This window comes from Globicephala melas, chromosome 13 (genome assembly GCF_963455315.2).
Source record: "Globicephala melas chromosome 13, mGloMel1.2, whole genome shotgun sequence".
NCBI lineage: Eukaryota > Metazoa > Chordata > Mammalia > Artiodactyla > Delphinidae > Globicephala > Globicephala melas.
The window spans coordinates 4,262,557-4,282,420 of NC_083326.1; positions in this window are offsets into that span (position 1 = coordinate 4,262,557).

Consider the following 19,864-nt stretch of genomic DNA (forward strand, 5'->3'; position numbering starts at 1 on the left):
TCTATATGTATCTTGTTGATTTGGGTAAAGGACTAGGGAGAAATGTTCAGAGGGAGTGGAGCTAATCTGTGGGGGCTTCCTGGAAGAGGTAGTATTTGCGCTGGACTTGATGGCAAATTGCAAGTTGGAAGTGAAAATGTGGTATTATGGGGGGAAGGGAGCAAGGTGAAGCAGGGGCACGTATGGGAAGGGCACGGAGAACAGCAGATCACGTGAGATGGCAAAGAGAGGAGCATCGTGACAGCTCAGTTTCATCCTCTTGGTGAGGAAATAAACCCCCTCCTCTGTCCTTAACATTGAGTCCTAGTTATTAGGCCTGGGGAACTGCAGCAGGTGCAACCTTTCCCCCTTAAACAGGCACCAGTACCTCAGCTTTAGAGTCAGCTGAAGGCTGTTTAAGCCCAAAGAGATTTCCTTAGCAATGGGCCTGCCTGGTCCTCCTCAATACTCATGCAGTGTGAACCCCAGGGCCCTCCTCTGTGCCACGCCTGCACACAGGGGTGAGTGTGAGAGCCTGTGCCAGGCGGGTCTCCTCGCGTTGGGTCACACAGCCATGCAGCCAGTTGCCAGCTGTTTACTTGACATCTGTCACGTGGCCATGAAAAGGTCCTGGTTCTTACCTGCCCCAAGTCTGACGGAAGGAGAAAGGGAATTTTCTGGGAATATAATCGGTAGCTCGTAGGGCTTAAGCACAGAGAGTCAGGTAAGGAACAAGAAGCACAACACAGCCGAGATCAAGCCAGCAGAAAAGTCTGCTTTAGGACTGTCAGAGAAAGAATTATTCACGACACAACCTTTATTGAGGACCATCGTGATGATAGGTATAAAGACCACGGTGATGGGCTTTGCAGTAGGGTGCAGAAATTGGGCCCAATTCCAAAAACAACAAAACGAACGAAGATTTACAGTCAAGGAACAGAGGCAGCAGATATAAAGTGACTAAGAAGAAACCTCCAAGCTGGGAGGATTCTTATAGATCAACACAGCAGGATTCTTGCTGAAGGCGGGCCAAGGTGTGAGATATTGGGCGCGGGGCTGAGGACTTTGATCAAATATCGTGGGTGATCAACCCCCAAGGGTGGGGGATTTTCTTTTTACTAAGCAGGTCAAGGACAGAGGTCAAGGTCAGGGCCTAATCAGAAAGGGAACTGGGAGGAGCCTGACTCACGTGGAGTTAAAGGAGAGTCTTTGTCAGGACCCCGGGGTCAGTATTGCCATCACTGCCCGCTGCTGTCCCCGTAGCTGCGCCACAACTGCTGAGAACAACCTGTGACTGTCCTGACACCTTTGGGTCACTCCCTCAAGATCCCAAGTCCTGGATGGTGGAGGCATTGTCTGGACCAGGCCTGGGACACCCATCCTCGCCAGAGGAGCACACAGTCAGAGGAGTCAGCTAACAGCACAGGTGAGCCCGCATTGAGGGCCAGGACGAGGGTCCAGGTGGGCGCATGAGTGATGGAAGCAGGAAGGGCAGAAAGAGGTCAGCAGGCGGAGAGAGCTTCTGCCAACCCGAGGTGAGGCTGGGCGTCAGAGGGGGCCAGGGTGGAGAGGGGCCTTCCCGCTGAGTCAGGAGAAATCGACAGTTACTCATGAAAGGGGTCTTTCTTGAGAAAGGGACTGCTGGAGAGGCCAAGGAAGGAAGCCACCTCAAGCAGCCTGAGGATTCAGCTTAAAGGGTGAAAAGACTGGGTTGACTAAAGCAGGACAATATTGCTACTCACGGTCACCTATTGTCACCGAAGGAGTGGATCCTGCTTAATGGTAGAGACTTTTGTTTTGCTAAGAATATTAGTGCATTTGTGTGCGCAAACTAAGTTTGGGACTAGGGCCTAGAGAAAAACAAAAGCCCAAAGGAGAAGAATTTAAGGGCAATCAGAGGGGAGGAGTGAGGAGGACATGGGGGAATAGGAGAGGTGGGAGGAACCAGAGGTGAGACTTGAAGTGGCCACGAACCCCTCCAGTGGCTGGTGAAGATGGGAATCTGCCTGTGATCGGAAGTCAGATGGGAGATTGATTGCCTTGCATAGCTCGCCTCTGCCTCTCCAAGAATACCTCCAGTGTGGTGCCTCGTCAGGTGGGTTATGATTCAGGGTGTGTCTTGTGTGCAGGCATCTGCAGCTGACAGCAGAGCTTCATCTTCCATCTGGTTACGTGCACAGTGTCATGTGAATGCATCCAGGGAAGGCGAGATCATCTAGGCACTGGACCAATTCAAGGGTGTGGCCCCAGACCACCCCCGTGGTGTCAGCACTTCCACAGGACATGGATGGGGCTCAGCTGCTCCAGGATTTCCAGCCCTGGGAGACGCCCGCTGCTGCTTGCTTATAGATATGTAAGCTAGAGAGGGGAGACAGCGTGAGCAGGGGAGGCGGTGCACCTGTGAATGGGGGGGGGCAGTGCGTGGGCGGACCCACCTGACTGTAACCAGGTTCCGTGCCTGGAAGTGGTGACAGAAAATAGTGAATGTGAGACTGGGACTCCAAAGGCTGGGCTGGGGAGTCTCAATACTCTTTGAGGTCACCTGCTTCTTATTCCCCACTTAACCACAAACCCACAGGACCTCTTGACTTAGCTGGAACAGTAATGGAAGCAAATATTTCTACAGCACTTTCTATGTGCCAGACAGTATTCTGAGCACTTTACATGCATTAATTCATTAATTCTTCACTATCACACTTTGAGGAAAGTTCTATTATTATCTCCATTTTGCAGATATAGAAACTGAGGCACAGTGAGGGTTAGCGTTCTGATCTTCCCTGGCAAGCGTGTAACCTCTGTTACAGTACTTTGCTACTTTTTTATGTATACAGGCACTATGGTGCATTAAAGTATATGCTCGGATGATAGCAGCACAGTATACAAACATGTTATTTCTGTTCATGCCTCATCTCCCCTCTTCGACTAGAGTTTCAGAAGGGAAAACACTGCCTTTTCATCTTTGCATCCCCAAAGCACCTTGCACAGTGCTTGGTGTGTATAATAGGTGTCCAGTCACTTTTTGTAGAATGGCCGAACTAAAGGTTTCTAAGCAGGGACTGATATGGAGAACAGTATTTTGGAGGGTCTGCCCACTAGCAGGATGGACTGAAGGAAGAGAGGTTGGAATTGGGATCCCAATTCTACAGTTCAATGGTTTTGAACTGTGACCCGTGGCCAGGCCAGGGACCTGCTCAGAGACCCAGGGCTATGTGGGCTCACCTCTGTATTCTGGCTGCACCTCTCTTTGAGCTCTTGGTCCCAAGTTTTCCTGTCTTGTCCTGTTTCCCAGCTTTGCATAACCACGTTTCCTGCCTGAAAGAGGCCTTCTGGGGAATTCATGAAACGGCCGGAGACACTCTGCTCTCTGTAGACTGTAAGGTTGCTGAGAACATCTTATCCTCAATCCTAACATTTGGTTCATTTAATTAAGGGCTGCAATAAAGAGGAACGAAACTGAGTTATTTGTAGTGAGGTGCATGGACCTAGAGACTGTCATACAGAGTGAAGTAAGTCAGAAAGAGAAAAACAAATACCGTATGCTAGCACATATATATGGAATCTAAAAAAAAAAGAAAGAAGAAAAAAATGGTCAGAAGAACCTAGGGGCAAGACGGGAATAAAGATGCAGACCTAGTAGAGAATGGACTTGAGGACACGGGGAGGGGGAAGGGTAAGCTGTGACAAAGTGAGAGAGTGGCATGGACATATATACACTACCAAACATGAAATAGATAGCTAGTGGGAAGCAGCTGCATAGCACAGGGAGATCAGCTCGGTGCTTTGTGACCACCTAGAGGGGTGGGATAGGGAGGGGGGGAGGGAGGGAGATGCAAGAGGGAAGAGATATGGGAACATATGTATATGTATAACTGATTCACTTTGTTATAAAGCAGAAACTAACACACCATTGTAAAGCAATTATACTCCAATAAAGATGTTAAAAAAAAAATTAAGGGCTGCAGACATTAGGAACACCTCTCAACTATCAAAGGGCATTTGAAACAACTCACAAACACAATTAAACTTAGTCCTAAAGATAAAAAGAAAGCAGGCACAATACGCTATTTCACTGCTTATAATCATCAGTTAACAAAGTAGGCAATTAAGGCAAACACTGAAGCAGCAACACACACCCAGCGCTGGGGTTTACTGCCCTTGTCTGGTCTCTGCATGTGACCACACAGGGCTTCAGACCAGAGGTTCTCCAGCAGGAGGGCTGCCTTAGAACATCTAGGGGGTGTGTGGTTTGCAAGTGAAGACTTGCTATTACGATTTTATTTGGAGGATATTCTTAAAACCTAATTTTTAAGAATGTAGACTACAGAAATTAAAGCTTGAGAAAAATCTTTCTGGTTGGTGGAAAATTGCTGAAGATAAAGATTCTCAAGATAGAGAAGGTCCTTAAAAGGGACCTTAAAATAATCTCTGGACAAAATGAGAGAATGTTAAACTATCAAAGAAGGGCACGGATTAAGAAAAAGTTGAAAACCATTGTTATACCCATATCTTAATCTCACACTGCCCTTGGAGATGGGGCCTCACCCATGGAGGTTGCCATGGAAACACTTTATAGAAGAAAATATTTTAATAGATGTATTTTATATGGCCTTCCTTCCTTCCTTCCTTCCTTCCTCCCTTCTCACATATTTATACAACCTCTTCATTCGAAAAAAGATGTGAGATGAATAAGTCCCTTTGGATAATGTCTAAGAGGCTCTAGGATACACTGACACCCAATTAACAAATTCCCTTTTATTATGTGCCAGTCAGTGAACTGGCTTTTAAAAGTATAGGATGAATAGGACGAAAGGGAAGAAAATTAGCCCAGACAGGACAGAAGCAGGAAGAGAGTTTCCATACAACTGACTATAACATAGTGTGTGCTAAGTGATGTGGATCTTATCAATCAGGATACTGTTGGTGGCAAGTAACAGAAAATTCAGCTCAAAGCGGAGATTCATATCTCCCATAACAGGAAGTTCTGACAGAGTGAGGACTTGCTTCTGTGCTCTCCTCTCCCCACTCCCATCTGCAGGGGCTTTATCCTCAGGCTGACAGCAGCCTAACTATAGCAGTTCAGGGCATCACTTTGTGACAATGTCCTGGGAAGACACAAGGACATCTCTGTCAGCTATTCGTCAGCGGGGAAAACTTCCTCAAAGTCCCTAAGTAGAGGTCATGGCCCAATGGGAGGATGTAGGGCCCTACATTCGTCCCTAAACCAACTTCCCACCAAGGGTGATGTAATAAAACTAGCTTAAACCAATCAAGGTTTGCCCCTAGTTACATGGGGGAGGAGTGGTCACCTGCCCAGAAAAGGCAGGGGGTGGAAGAAATGCTAGAAGGTTACGAGCATCAGCTTCCCCATGAACCCACAGAGCAGGAGCATGGAGCTCTTCCTGGCAGGCACAACAGAGGGAGGTTACCTGACGACTTTGTCCATGATGGCCTGTTCTACCTTCTTTTTAAAAATAGAGGACAGTAAGGACCTTTAAAGTGGAGAAAATCGCACAAATTAGCCCATTCGAGGCTGCTCTACACAGATACTGTGGCTGGGAGCGCCGGTGTGTGACTGGTGGGGTGGGATGAGAAAGCAGAATAATGGATCAGGGCACTGGTGAAAGGGTTGGACGCCAGGCAATGAGCAGCCTCTGTTCTAACCCAGAGGTTCCGACAAAGCGAGGTGTTACTGGAATGGCTTCTCACTGTTAATGGAGGCCTCACTGTACCAAGATCAGATACAGAAAATGTTTCAGAATGCTGGGGGCAAGAATCCATGCTCGGGGGGCCTGCTGGAGGGAGGCAGCCAGCCTCAGAGGCCATCATGTCTCTGGCAGGGATAGTGAATCTGATGGTTATTAAAATAATTAAGAGCACAGACTCTGGGGTCAGACTGGACACACAGGACTATCTTTGCTTTCTGCCACGCACCAGCTGTGAGCAGCCTTGCCTCAGCCGCCTCGTCTGTGAAATGGGACAATAATATTCCATATTGCATATTCCATAGAGTTAAGTAAGTTATTTATGTAAAGCACTTAGCCTGGCACATGGTGAACCTTCCATAGTTGTTAGCTGCTATCATTTTTAAGGGCTGAGAAGGGAGTAGGGCTGCAGTATCATGACAATTCTAATGGGGGAGCAAGCGGCAGGTTTCACTGTGTGTGTGTTTCTCCCACAAACGGTAGCTGACAGTTGCCTCTAAAAAGAAGGCAGGGAGTTGGGGTGAGGTGTCCACAGCCTCCAATGATCTGAAAATTAGCCTGCGTGTCATCTTTGGTTTGATGGCCAAATGAAATTCACATACCTTCTTTTTATCTATAGAGTTGACTTCACACTCTACAGACCTAATCTATTAATATTAATTGGCAATGCTCATTAAGCTTAAGTGATTGGAGCTATGACACCTACATTAAATACTTACTGTGAGAGAATAAAGACATGTTAACAAAGATGAAGGTATGAGAGTTGCAAATTTTCACCCCACCCAAGAAAGTCTTCCGCTCTCCTTCTCTCCCACCCTTCCTCTCCCTTCTCCAGTCACCGTGAGAACCCCTAATGCTTGCTTGCAAAGTTGGATTTGTGTGAGGATTAGCAAAATTTGAAGTCCTTATGCAACCAGCATATGCAGATAAAAGGATGGGATATTAAGAGCGTATTTTAAAGAAACTGACAACTGGATGCAATGTGGAAACCTTCTCACTAATCTTTATTCCCTTAATTTTTAATTGGGAAAAATTACAACTATACAGAATATTAAACGAATAGTACAATGAATACCTCTCTGCAATACATCCAGATTGAATGATTGTTAACAAGTTGCTATCTTTCCTTTTTCTCTCTCTCTCTCTGACTCTGTCACTCTCTCTCTCTCTCTCTCAGAATCACTGGAAAGTAAGTCCCAGACATGTTGACACTTTATCTCTAAATATACTTCAAGCTGTATCTCCGAAGAATGAGGACATTTTTCTATTTAAACATGATACCATCATCACGCCTAAGAAAATTAACAAAAATTTCCTAGAGCATCTAAACCAGGCCTTACCCAAATGTCTGTATTTGGGGAACTATAATCCCATTCAAGGTCTGCTAGTATTTTTTTTTAAACACATGTAAGTGTGTTTATGTGTGATTAAGCTTATGAAGTGTGTGTGTGTGTGTGTGTGGTATATGGGAACATGAATGGATCAGCATATATGTGTGTGTGTGCACATGTTATATATTCATGTTTGTGGTGTGTGTGTGTGTGTGTGAGCACACACGTGTTAAGGAAGGGATACTGGAGATCACATTTGAACAAAATCAACCAAGATGTGCTAGAAAGAATATGCTTCATTTTTTTCCTCCAGTGCATTTGAAGAAATAAGAGTTAAGCTCCAGACACTGTGGGGTGGAACCGATCTTGGCTAAGGAGGCTGAAGGTACTAATGGTTTTGTTCCCCTTGATAGATTAATTCAGATGTCCCTCTCTCCTGTCATCTTGGAAGATCTCTCTCTGAAAAGGAACAGGCACAAAAGTCCTTTCTCTCCTCAAAAGGGTTAGCATTAGCTTCTAATTTCCTCGCCAGGCCTGCAGCTGACGCACAAAGAAAGGTGTAATTACAATGTGACGTGCGCTGATCGCAAGGGCCTGGAAATTCTGAACTGCTAACTCTGCTCAGAATACATTTCAATCTGGTGCTGTGAATTTTACATTGAAATGGGTTTTTTCTTTAAAGCCCTAGAGAAAACAACCCCTGCACAGAAGCATTAACAAATTGCTTTGCAAATCTAGGCTAAAGTGAACATTCCATTTGAGGAGGTCAAATCAAGCTTGGGTCCCGAAGCCCAAGCCTGGGCCCCGGCAGCCCGAGTTAGCTCTGGGTAGATGTGGCCATGGATTTGATCTTGCTTTAGCCGGTGCCACCGCTCCTGGCCTCTCTCTGTCTGAGTCCCTCGGGGCCTTTCCAGATGCCCACGTGTCTCTGCCCAAGGTTCGGGAGGTTTAGGGCCTGGGAACTGCTGAGACTGAAGGCCCTCTTATGAACAGCCCTTGCTCAGCTCTGCGGTCACTTAGTTGAGAAGGACCCACAGAAGCAAAGTCTAGGCAAGTCCAGGCTGGTATGGACCAGACCGCAGAAAGAACTTGCTTCTACCCATTCGCTTTACAGAGCAGGATGCTGAGACAAGCAGGAGGGTTCAATGGCTGTCCAAGTTCCCCCAACTGGTCCCTGTCATGATCAAAACAGTTAAATTGATTGTCAGTAGTCTTCCAAGCATCATGCCGAGTGGTTTACATTTTCTCATGTACGGCTGCTAGCCATCCTCTGATTAAACTATGTTTTTTTTTAACCAGTTCCTCAGTTTTCTAAATAAGGAAACTGAAGCCCAGAGAGGTTAAGCTGCCTAAGGTCATGCAGCTGGGATTTGCACCTGGACCTGCTATTCAAAATTCTTCATTGGAAACAGCAGCGCTGCTTACCCTTCCCAGTGTCCGGCTCTGAGTGGTCCTCGCCACACCTACCAAACCTTGTCTTTCTTCTCCTGTCATAGACAGCTTCACCCTAACCTGCCAGCCTGCAGGTTCTCCTGACCTTGCATCCACACCCTGGGCAGAGGGAAGCCCCCAGAACAACACCCTAGTAGGGGGAATGCTGAATCTTAGCCGCGGTTGAGGTGTGTTCCTGCCCGACCGGACATGTTTTTGACCTGGTCTCTTTGAGGCGAGGCCAAGGAAGTTTATATGGCACTGACTGTCCTGTGTGTGCCTCGGTTCTCAGCATTTAGCTGCTCTGTGCGCACGCCGTCCACACTGACTCTCACACCCTCCTCAAGCACTGAGGAAAGGTTGGGGGACCCAGAGCCGAGGCTGTGGACTCTGTCTTCTATTTTATCTCACATACATCTACAGGAGGAAAAGATACTAAGGCCCAGTGAGGTCCAAAGAGCTGCATGAGGTTCCTGCCCGCCTCGCATCTGCCTCTTAGTCACTTCTCAGGCAGCCAGACAGGACCGTGCCAGTGCCCCCAGGGGTGTCCTAGCCAGAGAGGCCTTGGCCCCGAGGAGGGGGTGGCAGAGGGCATCATAAGGCCTCGCTGGCTGCCCTGAACACCGTTTCTCTAGAGCAACAGAGATCAATTGGCCCCAAATAAACATCCTGAGCTGCCGTGAACCTGGTCCCCAGGGCCCTGGCCATGGAGCCTGGGGCAGCTTGGGGACCTGGATTAAAACGATACGTTTTCAATTTGGCCTTAAACGAATTCACCAAATCGGCATCTTTGATGTCAAGTGGAAGTGAATTCCACAAATCTCAATTTATTTTATGGGGAAGAGTTATTGATTTTTTTTTTATCGTCTGCTTTTCCTTCTCCCCTCCCAGCTGCCAAGCCTCTTCCACCTGGATTGAATTGTTTGATTTAAGAGTGGCAGTTCACCAAGAGGAAGAAACACCTCTCCCCTCCATTCAACACCTCCCCCATCCCGCTATGCCCGGCCTGCATCCCGTCAGCTGCAGAGGCCAGCCCTGCCCTGAACAGCTGGGGCAGCAGGGACAGGGGCAGGCCCCGGCCAGGGTTTCCCTAGCTGGGCTGGAGCCAGCACGTGTGCCCTCGCTCACCCCTTGCCCATAGTTTCTCTGCTGGCGCCCACACCCAGCCAGTTTGGTGCCTGTTTATAGACTGTTATATGTCAAGTTTTCTCATGTCCTTTTTATGTATTGCGTCATTCACCTACTTGAGGCACTGCAGTGGCTGCCTGTTTTCCCGCCACACACCCACATCCATGGCCTAGCACGCAAGGCCTTGTACCTCAGACCCCAACCTGTCCAGCCATTCCTCTAACTGGCCTTCCATTCCTTTCTGGAGCATCTTTTATTTATGGAGGGTTTTGTAGGGAGCATCTTTTATTGACGGAGGTTTCTGTATCTCCAGTGCCTGGTGACTATTAGGGGCTCAGGACTTGTTTACTGCATGAGGAGGTGAGCGCTGTGACACACAAGTGCCACCCTCAGCCCTGGTTTTGCTTATGTTGTCCTCTTCCCCTGGGCACCAGCACGCGGCTCTCCCAATCCCTCTGGCCTGCGCCAAGCCCAGTCACTCCTGTTGGACTCCCGATGAGGTGCGTCTCAGATAGAACTGTTGATTCTCCCCACCTGGCCCGGTCCTTGCTGTCTCGACCCATGGCTCCACCAGGCAGGTGGCAGCTCCTGTGAGAAATCCAGCAGCCATCCCTAGTTCATTTCTTTTCCTCATACCCGCATCTGGTCCACCAGTAAATTCTATTGGTTCTACCTCATGGCAGACAGAATAATGGCACCCAGAGATGCCCAAGCTCTAATCTCCAGGAACCTGGGAACATGCTACCTTACATGGCACAAGGTTCTTTGCAGGTGTGACGTTAAGGATCTCGAGATGGAGAGATTATCCTGGATTATCCTGATGGGCCCAGTGTCACCACTGAGTCCTTAAAAGGAAAGACATTTCCAGCTGTGGTCAGAAGGAGAGAGAACGGTGAGAGACGGATTCCACACCCCGTGGCTGGCTCTGTAATGTAGGGGACTACTTGCAAGTCTTGGAGAGTGGCCTCTGGAAGTTGGAGAAGGCGAGGAAATGCATTCTCTCCTAGAGCCTCTGGAAAGGAACGCAGCCCTGCCAACACCTTGATTTTAGCCTCGTGAGACCTGTGTTGAATTTTTAACCTATAGAACTGTAAGTTGATGAATCTACGTTGCTTACAACCACTAAGTTTGTGGTGATTTGTTCCGCCAGGGACACAAACGGATACAGGCCTCCATGAAGCCATCCTGAAAATGGCCTCTCCTCCCCTCCTGCCCTGGTCCAGGTCACCCAGACTCCTGCTGGGGCCTCCTCACCGGTCCCCTCCTGCACTTGAGGCACCAGCTTTTCTCCTGAAGTCAGTTGTCCACCAGGAGCCAGAGCTGTCTTTCCATGTCTTCACTTTCTATTCTGAAATAATTTCAAACATCTAGAAAAGTTGCAGGAAGAATACAAAGGTCTCTTATGCCCTCATCACTCATACTCACCAGTGGTTAACGATTTGCCTTATTTGCTTGGCGGTTCCCTCTCTCTCACATCGTATCATGGCCCCACTCCGAACCTCCAGTGGATTCCCAGCGCAGCTGGGGTGAAGTCCACACTCTCCTTCTCATGTCCAGCCCTCGTCGGGCCCCAGCCACCTCTCCAGCATCCTTTGCTTCTGCTCATCCCTTTCACGACGCTCACGGTACTTTAGCCCTCCCGGTCCCCCAAGGCTCTCCTGGCTATTTCGCCTGTGTGGTACTCTCTTCCTCCTCAACATCACTCAGGCCTTGGCTCCAGCACCATCACCTTCCACACTCTTTACACCATCATTCTACTAAGGTAGCCCCCTGCCCCAAATAGCTACTCTCCATCACTCTACCCTATTCTGCTTTCTTTATGGCATTTATTGGGGTCTGAAATTGTCCTATTTCTTCATTCACTGCTGTTTATTCATTTCTTCACTTGCGGGTAGCTCTTTAGGCAAGACTCTGTCTACCTCTTTTTTTTTTTTTTTTTTTTTTTTTGCGGTACGCGGGCCTCTCACCGCTGTGGCCGCTCCAACGCGCAGGCCCAGCGGCCATGGCTTACCGGCCCAGCCGCTCCGCGGCATGTGGGATCGTCCCGGACTGGGGCGCGAACCCGCGTCCCCTGCATCGGCAGGCGGACTCTCAACCACTGCGCCACCAGGGAAGCCCCTCTGTCTACCTCTTATTCTCAAATTCTAGAACAGTGCTTGGCACACAGTAGGTGCTCAACAGGTATAAGTTGACTGATTTCTGTGACATAACACTGAGCCCTTTCTAAGTAGCTCACTGCTCTAGAGGTGTGTGTCTTTACTCAAGGGCAAGAGTATCGTTCCTTTCCCTTTTAAATCTTTGCCTCTCAAGCCTGGGCACATGGCAGGACCTTGGGATTGTGGGGAATTTTCTTGGCAGGTGTGAGCGTCTCCATGTGGTGGGCCTGCGTGCCTTTGCCCCACACCACCCCGACAGCTGGCCCTGAGCTCTGCAGTCAAATTGGTGCCCCTGATGGAGGCCCACCGTCACCATAGCCTCTTCCTCCACAACGTGCTTTTCTTTTAAGTTTTTCTAAGTGCTGTGAACTTTCTAATACTGTCTATTCCCTGTGCCCCTCCTGTGGAATGATAAATGGGGCAGAGAGCCTCAGTCCCTTTTGATGGACGATGAAATTGAAGCAGAGGCAGGTTAAGTGGCTTGGCCAAGGTCACACAGGTAATTCATGGCAGGACAGATCCCGAGCCCCGTGCCTTTTCTGCAGACCACAGAGCAGATGGCTCTCGCCTCTCATAGAGACTGAGGGGCCCAAACCCGATATCCTGGGCACAAAGCCTTTAGCAGAGGAGGGGAGGGCAGGAAGCGCTATGGTTAGGTGAGCTCTGGGTATGTGTGGGTCTAACAGCTCTTCATTTCCTTTCCTTCCATTCATATAGTCGTTCATTCACTCAGGCACCTCCATTCAGACACAGCCCTTGAGCATCCTGGCTTCCTGCTGGGCACAGAGGAGGGCACTGGCGGGGGGGAGGGGCCTGCTCACCAGAGCGGTTCTCACGGGCAGGACACTCAACTACCGTCCATCCATCCGTCCATCCGTCTCTGGGGCAGTGATGTTGGATTGGAGACAGCATCCCGGCAGGTAAGGGATCGATTCCCTCGATGGAACTCAGCACCAACTTGTGCACAGCCACAAATGATCAACAAATCCTTGCAGAACACTCAAATGAGGATTGACTCCCTCCATAAAACAATTACACAGTGTGATCTGTTCCTGGCTTCTCTGGTAAGAGAGTCCTCTGCCTTCCGGGATGGGCCTATGGTCCAGGCTGAGCTAATCACAGCACCTCCTTTCCCCCACAATGACTAGTCCAGGGGAGGGCTGGTGACCCAAACCTGGACAGTCAGGGCCCTTTCTCGGGATTTAAATCTATATGTGAGACAGAGAAGCTCTCTGCTGTGTGTGGGGTGGCTGAGCCCCTGTCACTGTGTACAGTCGAGAGGCAGAGCCAGGAAATGGAGGGACAGTCACAATGGTGACCAAGTCCCCAGATCAGGTATCCCTGAGGGTTTCTGTCGTCACCAACACAACAGTCCCTAACTCATGCTCCGTGGAACTCCGTCGATGGGTCAGTGATGAGCAATGGCTCGCTTTGTCCTCCTGGCCGTCTTGTAGGTCACCAAGTAGGGAAGGCTTCTTCCTTCTGCAGGAGGGCAGGAGGAAGGGATGGGGCCCAATAGCCCAAAATTAGGGGTCATTTTGCAAGAAGTTGTCTTTCCAGTTCTGTTTCACCCAAAGCAAGGTTCTCAGCAGGGTGGTAGGGTTGTACCTGTAATGTATCTGTTCACTGTATTCTACCAGCCAGATTATGTGGGAATTTCAACTCAGACATCAATATGTAATGCGTTAATTTTCTAACCATTGCTTACAGCCTCCTATGCTTAATCTCCCATTTCCATTCCTCAGCAACAACTTAGATTCCATAACCTTCTGATCATTTTCAATTATTGAAACTCTGTCTAGTTTAAAGTGTAACTTCAAGCTCAGATTGGATCGAGTGTCTTTGCCTCTTCTGGGGCAGCCTGAGAGGGACCCCCAACTCCCTAAGGGATAAAGGGTATGTGGGGATGGTGAGGAGGGGGCTGTGAGACAGGTCCCTTCCGTCTTCAGGGATTCTTCAGGCACCAGCTTCTCCAGGAGGGGCCACTGGGAGGGGTCACAGGGGAGGAACGAGAATCCCTTCACCCAACAGGTGCTGGGTGCCTGTTCTGTTTACCCCTGACAGGCGAGCAATGACTAGGTGGCAGGCATCCGGACGCTGCTGTCTCCTGGACCCTCTTGTAAGCTCTCTGGGGGCTCCCAAGGGGTCTGTCAACACACATTTCCCTGACTCGGGAGTTTGGGTCCAGCTCTGGGCTTCATATCTTCTAGCCCCTCCAGCTCTTTACTCTGGGAGGGGGTGGGGGGAGTCCAGCTCACACCCTCCCACTGCTGGGGCCCCTCACAGATGGAGAGTCAGGATATGCTCATGTGAAATGAAATGATTCTCATTCTCTCCCTCATCCCCACCTTTCCTCTATGAAGCTGCATTGGTCAAGAGTTGCCGCCAAACTGGTTCCCAAACACTTTCCTGGTCTGTTCTCTATGACCGCGTGGTCCTTCACCTTCATTTTTCTATTCAAATATTCAAGAAGCAAAGGGGGTTCTACCCTTGAGGGGCTTGGAGTTTTACTGGGAAGGTAAGAATAACACAGATGCAACCATCAGGGACCCAACAGAGGGTTCCACATCAAGTGCTTCGTTGCACGTGGACAGATACAGACACACACGCTGTGTTCGAAGCAGACTAAAAGAGGGGCTCTCGAACCAGACAGCCAGGGTTCAAATCTAGGCTTGCCACTTGTGAGCTGTGCAACTTGGGCAAGCTTACTTCACCTCTCTGGGTCTCAGCCTCCTTCCCAATAACACGGGGAGGGTGACAGTATCACTCCCGTGTAGTTTTCACGAGGATTAAATTAGGTCTGTATGAAACACTTAGAATGGAGCCTGGCATGTAGTAAGTACTCAATAAAAAGATAACGGTGCTGTGCAGTGAAGGCCAGAATGGTTAGGTCTGTAAGCAGCTGATTCTCTGCAGCGGGAACTTGGCAAGACTGTCTGTGGGGAGGGGCACTGTCCCCAGAGGGGAGGAGACACAGCCCCTGGGTGCTTGTGGCAGCTGTGCCACCCCGTCCCGGGGAAGTAAAAGTGCCCAGAGCACCTTTCCCTGCAAAAGGGCCCACCTGCCTCAGTGGTCCAGTTGGGAAAAGTGCTAAGGGGGCTGCCTGCAGCAGAATGGTGTGAGGGCAGTGGCAGTGTGGCAGCCAAAGGATGTGGCAGCTGGGGTGTCACAGCCCTGGCTCCGCCTCTAGATTTGGAGGTGTGGAGGGGCCTCCAACAGGGCTCAGGGTGGTGGCTCGTGGGACAGGATGACAGGGCGGCGGCAGAGCTCTGGGCAGGACCCTGGGCCGAGGTTGCTGGAGGTGTGGTCCCAACCGGAGGAGCCTGTCTCGGGGGAGGAGTTCCACAGGATTGTCACCTACATTAGACAAGCTTTTTAGATCATCACCGGAGTCTAGGAAGAGACACCGTGCCTCACCTGAGATTGCATGGGGAGGGTGAGGCAAGCCAGGCCTGGAAGCTAAATCTTCAAAGCAAAGTGAAATCTGAGCCCTGCCCCTCCCCCTCCAGCCCCCCTCCCCACCCCCCGCCCCCCGCAGGAGGTAAAGTTGTCTTGGATGACGATAGAACGGGAGCCAGAGGTGGCTCAGGCCCTCTTGCTGGAGCTGGGATTCCAGGACTGGGGTGTTCACGGAGGTCCCAGCGCGCCCTGGGCGTAGCTCTGCAGAAAGCCGGCCCGCAAAGCTTCCCACAGCGGCTGCCGAGAATACAGCCGACATAATAATTTCTTTGACCTCCACCACAGGAGTTTCTGAAAAGAACAAAACAGCATCATTCCCTGGCATTTACAGTTTAAACCTTTCCTATTCAAGTTTCTAACAAAAAAAGCCACCAACCCATTCTGGTCGTGATTAAAATTCATAGGCTTGCTGCAGAGAACAGATGCAGAAGCAATTTTAGGCCAGTCATATCCCAGGTCTGCAAAATTAATTTGACAGGTTTGCATTAAGGCACTGATCAATACCCACTTTAGAGCGGCAGAGGCTAACTGAGAAAAAATAAGTGACCGGAGTGCTACCAGACGAGAAAAAATGAATCTTCGAGACTTTTTTCTCTCTAAGCTTGCACCTACATCAGAAGTCCTGACCTCAATCCATTGATCGGCTGCAGTTAACATGACAAAAGGCCCAGCAGATAGACCGTTGCGGCCTACCGGGGAACAATCACCCGGATACACTAAATGTTTGACAGAGTGACTGGACTGCGGAATTAGTCTTGGCTTTCCGAGGGCAGTCCCCAGCCTGGCCTTCCTGAATCCTCCCCTCCCTTCCCGAGAACCATTTGCAGAGACCCAACTTTTACTAAACTTCCTTCCACGGATGGCGTGGGGATGTGGTCCCCAGGAAGCTGGGGTCTGGCTTGATTCAGCCACTGAGACGAGGAGGCAGTTAAGATCGAACCTTTCTTGAGACTCTCAAATAGAGGCCTTGAAGCTAACGTCAGTGGGGACCTCCAAAGGGCTTGATTCAAGGGGGCTGACTCAGAAATGGAGAGCCCAGGTGGACGGTCATTGCCTGCACTTGGAGAGAGATGGGCTTTACCAGTTTCGGTTTGATTTTATCGTCTTGAGGTGTGTAAGAAATGCACTTTAAATTCAGAGCATCCTCTGAAACCTGGCAGTTCTGTTCCTAAGCCTTGTTGCCTTTCTGCCCTCTCTTTCACCACGTGGCCAACTCACACTTTGCCAGTAATTCAACAAATCTAAAATGAGCACCCACTAAGGATGGCACATGATACAGGCACTGGATACACAGGAAAGAGCGTCCCCCTGAGGCTCAGATTGACCCTCGCCTCGTGAAGGTTGTCCTAGAAGAAGTCTCACCTTCCTTTTCCAGCTCACTCATCTGCTGGGAGCCATCCCTTTAGCGCTTGGCTCTACGGAGCAGCGACATCCTAGAGAAATGTAACGTGAGCCGCAAATACAGCTACGCATGCGATTTAAAATTTTCTAATAGCCACATTCAAAAAAGCGAAACAGAAACAAGTAAACTTAATTTTAACAGCATATTTAATCCAGTATGTTTAAAATACTATCATTTTAACATGGAATGAATATAAAAAAGCATCCATGTGCAATTTTACCTGCTTTTGTTCTGGTTCTAAGTCTTCCAGCACATTTCAATGTGGACGTTGGGACTAGTCACGTTTCCGGCGCTCAGTAGCCACAGTGCCTGGTGGCTGCCGCAGTGGAGAAGGCAGAGATGGCCACGGTGGGTCTGGGGTTCCTTTCTGAACACCCACAAGCAGGAACACTCTCCTGCCCTTCCTCGCTCCCATCCTCCACTACATCTAGCCCTTGACTAAAGTTATGTGGCTGCCATTCACACCACCAGTTGTTAAACACCACCGTTGATAAAGTAATTGCAATGCAGGGCATGGCCATGCTGCTCAGATAGGTGAAGCAGTGGGCTCCCTGAGGGCGCGGTGTGTCCTACTCCTCCGTTTAACGATGGTGCCAGCACAGTGTCTGGCCCTTAGAGGCTCTGTCATTACTTAACAAACATTTATAACCAGGCACCGCCCTAAGAATTTGGCAAATATTAACTCATTTAATCCTTATAATACCGTCTGCGGTGGATGCTGTTATGACCTCCCCAACAGATGAGTTGACCTGTCCAAGGTCTCAGAGCTAGCAGGTGGCAGAGTAGGACTCAAATGCAGCAGTCTGGCTCAGAGCCCATCTTCTTATCACCACTCCACACTGCCTCTTGTTAATGTTCTTGAACATTCAGGATACATGAAGGCACAGGATTGCCTTTTCAGAGCAACCCCAGCAGAGTTCCCTAAAGTTCCCCTCTGATCCCCATGTTGGCTTCCAGCCTTTGGCGTTTCAGCAGGTACATTCCCAATCAGATCAGCCCTACAGAATGAACAGTCAGCTGACCTGCTGCCTGGATAGCTGATCCAGAGGCGTGAAGCTGGGTGGCCCGAGGAAGGGATTACCTGCAGCTGTTTTGTTCTCCTATCTTAACTCGGATCCCAATCGTGTCTCTGTCATGTCCGGCATTTTCACCTTGTGTCAGTCACTTAACCTGCCCGTGGATGGTCACCAGCTGTAAACCCAGGAAATAGCATTTGTTTCATTTGGGACATTCAGGGTTCTGAATGTATGATGTAATGATGTAACGTCTGTGGAAGAGTTTTAAAAATTATAAAGTGATATGCAAATGTGAAGTCACTGTACTATTATTTGTATTAAATATTAAAGTATTTGTACCATTGTTGATGGTAAAAAACAAGGGCTGTTCATTATGATCTCCAGGTCATGGTATTCTCGCCTGTGCAAATAACCCTCTCTTATCCTCCACCCCTACCCAAGGGAGCGGAATTCCTGTCTTTAGAGTTTTGGGGGGGTTTTTTTTGGCTGTGTTTGGTCTTCGTTGCTGTGCACAGGCTTTCTCTAGTTACGGTGAGCAAGGGTTACTCTTCGTTGCAGTGCGTGGGCTGTTCATTGCGGTGGCTTCTCTTGTTGTGGAGCACGGCCTCTAGGCACGTGGGCTGCAGTAATTGCAGCGTGTGGGCTCAGTAGCTGTGGCGCACAGGCTCTAGAGTACACGGGCTTCAGTAGCTGTGGCTCGCAGGCTCTAGAGCACAGGCTCAGTAGTTGTGGTGCACGGGCTTAGTTGCTCTGCAGCATGTGGGATCTTCCCGGACCAGGGATCAAACCCGTGTCCCCTGCATTGGCAGGTGGATTAACCACTGTGCCACCAGGGAAGTCCCAGAGTTTTTGGCTGTAGACAGCTTTGCAGAAATCTTGGATGGTAATTCACAAATTATGAGGAATCACTTCATCTGATTGGTCCAATAAGTAAGGAGTGAGCTAGCGATTACGTGGGTAGATACAGTATAAATAAGCTTTATGACATGGCTGAGGGATCCCTTTGTGGACCTTCCCTAGGTTGCCTACAATTAGGTAACAGTGACTCCACTCCCATTTTGGATTTTAATCTGGACGCCATTGAGCATTCATATTAACTCTCACTCTTGCCATGAATCTCCAGCAAGGTTACGCTGGAAGATCTGTCCAACTGCATGGACAGACCAAGTAGTCTGTCATGAGCTGTGTGATAGAGGCTCATGACTTCCTTTTCTCTAGCCTCGGTTTCCTTCTGTGTAAAATAGAGGCTTTGGGAGCTGGTGCTCACTGAGGTATCCTCCCAAGAGCCCAGAGAAGGGGCTACATGCATCATCAAATTGAAAGTACTTGGAAAACGGAAATGCCTGTAGCTAAGGTGTCAAGTTGTCAGCTTCACAGGGGTGGGGACCCCTGCCTCTCTGTCCCCCAAATGCCTCTATCATAGCCTGTACCTTATTGTCTGGTAATTGAAGGAAAATTTCATTTTGGTATCTGTCCCCAGCCTCCAAACTAGGACCTGCCCTGTAGGAAGCACTTCCTAACCATTTGTTGAATGAATGAAAGAATACATGGGTGAAGGCAATCCTGAGGTGGAAAGAGCCTGGCAGACAAGAGGAGTTGTCACTGCAGTGAAGCAGTAGGGGCTCTGCCTGGACCCTTCACCTACCACCTGAGCCCACAGCCCAAAGGAGCAGAGTCTGTGGTCCAGATGACACAGGCTGTTGTCCCTCGTCCCCCCACATAGATGTCCTTTGCCCTCAGCTCTTGGGAATAAGGCTACCTGGCCCAGGCTTCTCTCCCGCATAAAATCCAGACATCTTGAGGCCTTCCAGCCCGCACCGTCACTCTCCTCACCATGTTCCCACCTCGTACACACCACGTCGATGCTCTTCTCTTCTTTTGCCATCAAGAGCCCTCCTGTTGTCCTTTTTGCTGCCTGGGATCTTATAAAATCCGGTACTTGAGGCAGATCTTCCTGCCCCACAGCGTACATGCCACCTTCTTTATCTGCAAAGATTCAGCTTGCCTTATTTCTTCAGGGCCCAGTTTCTGTTTTCTGGGATCTGAGTTCAGCCATGCCAGGGTGCTGTGTGCCAGCTTATCCCACCCATGTATTGGGAGGCATGTCATATAGTTCCAGAACATGAGCTCTGCAGTCAGATCACCTGGGTTCGAATCCCACTTTTGCCCTTTACTAGCTAGGTGACCTTGGGCAAGTTAAATTAACTTCTATCCTAGATATTATTGATGCACAACAAATTATCCCCAAACTGAGCAACTT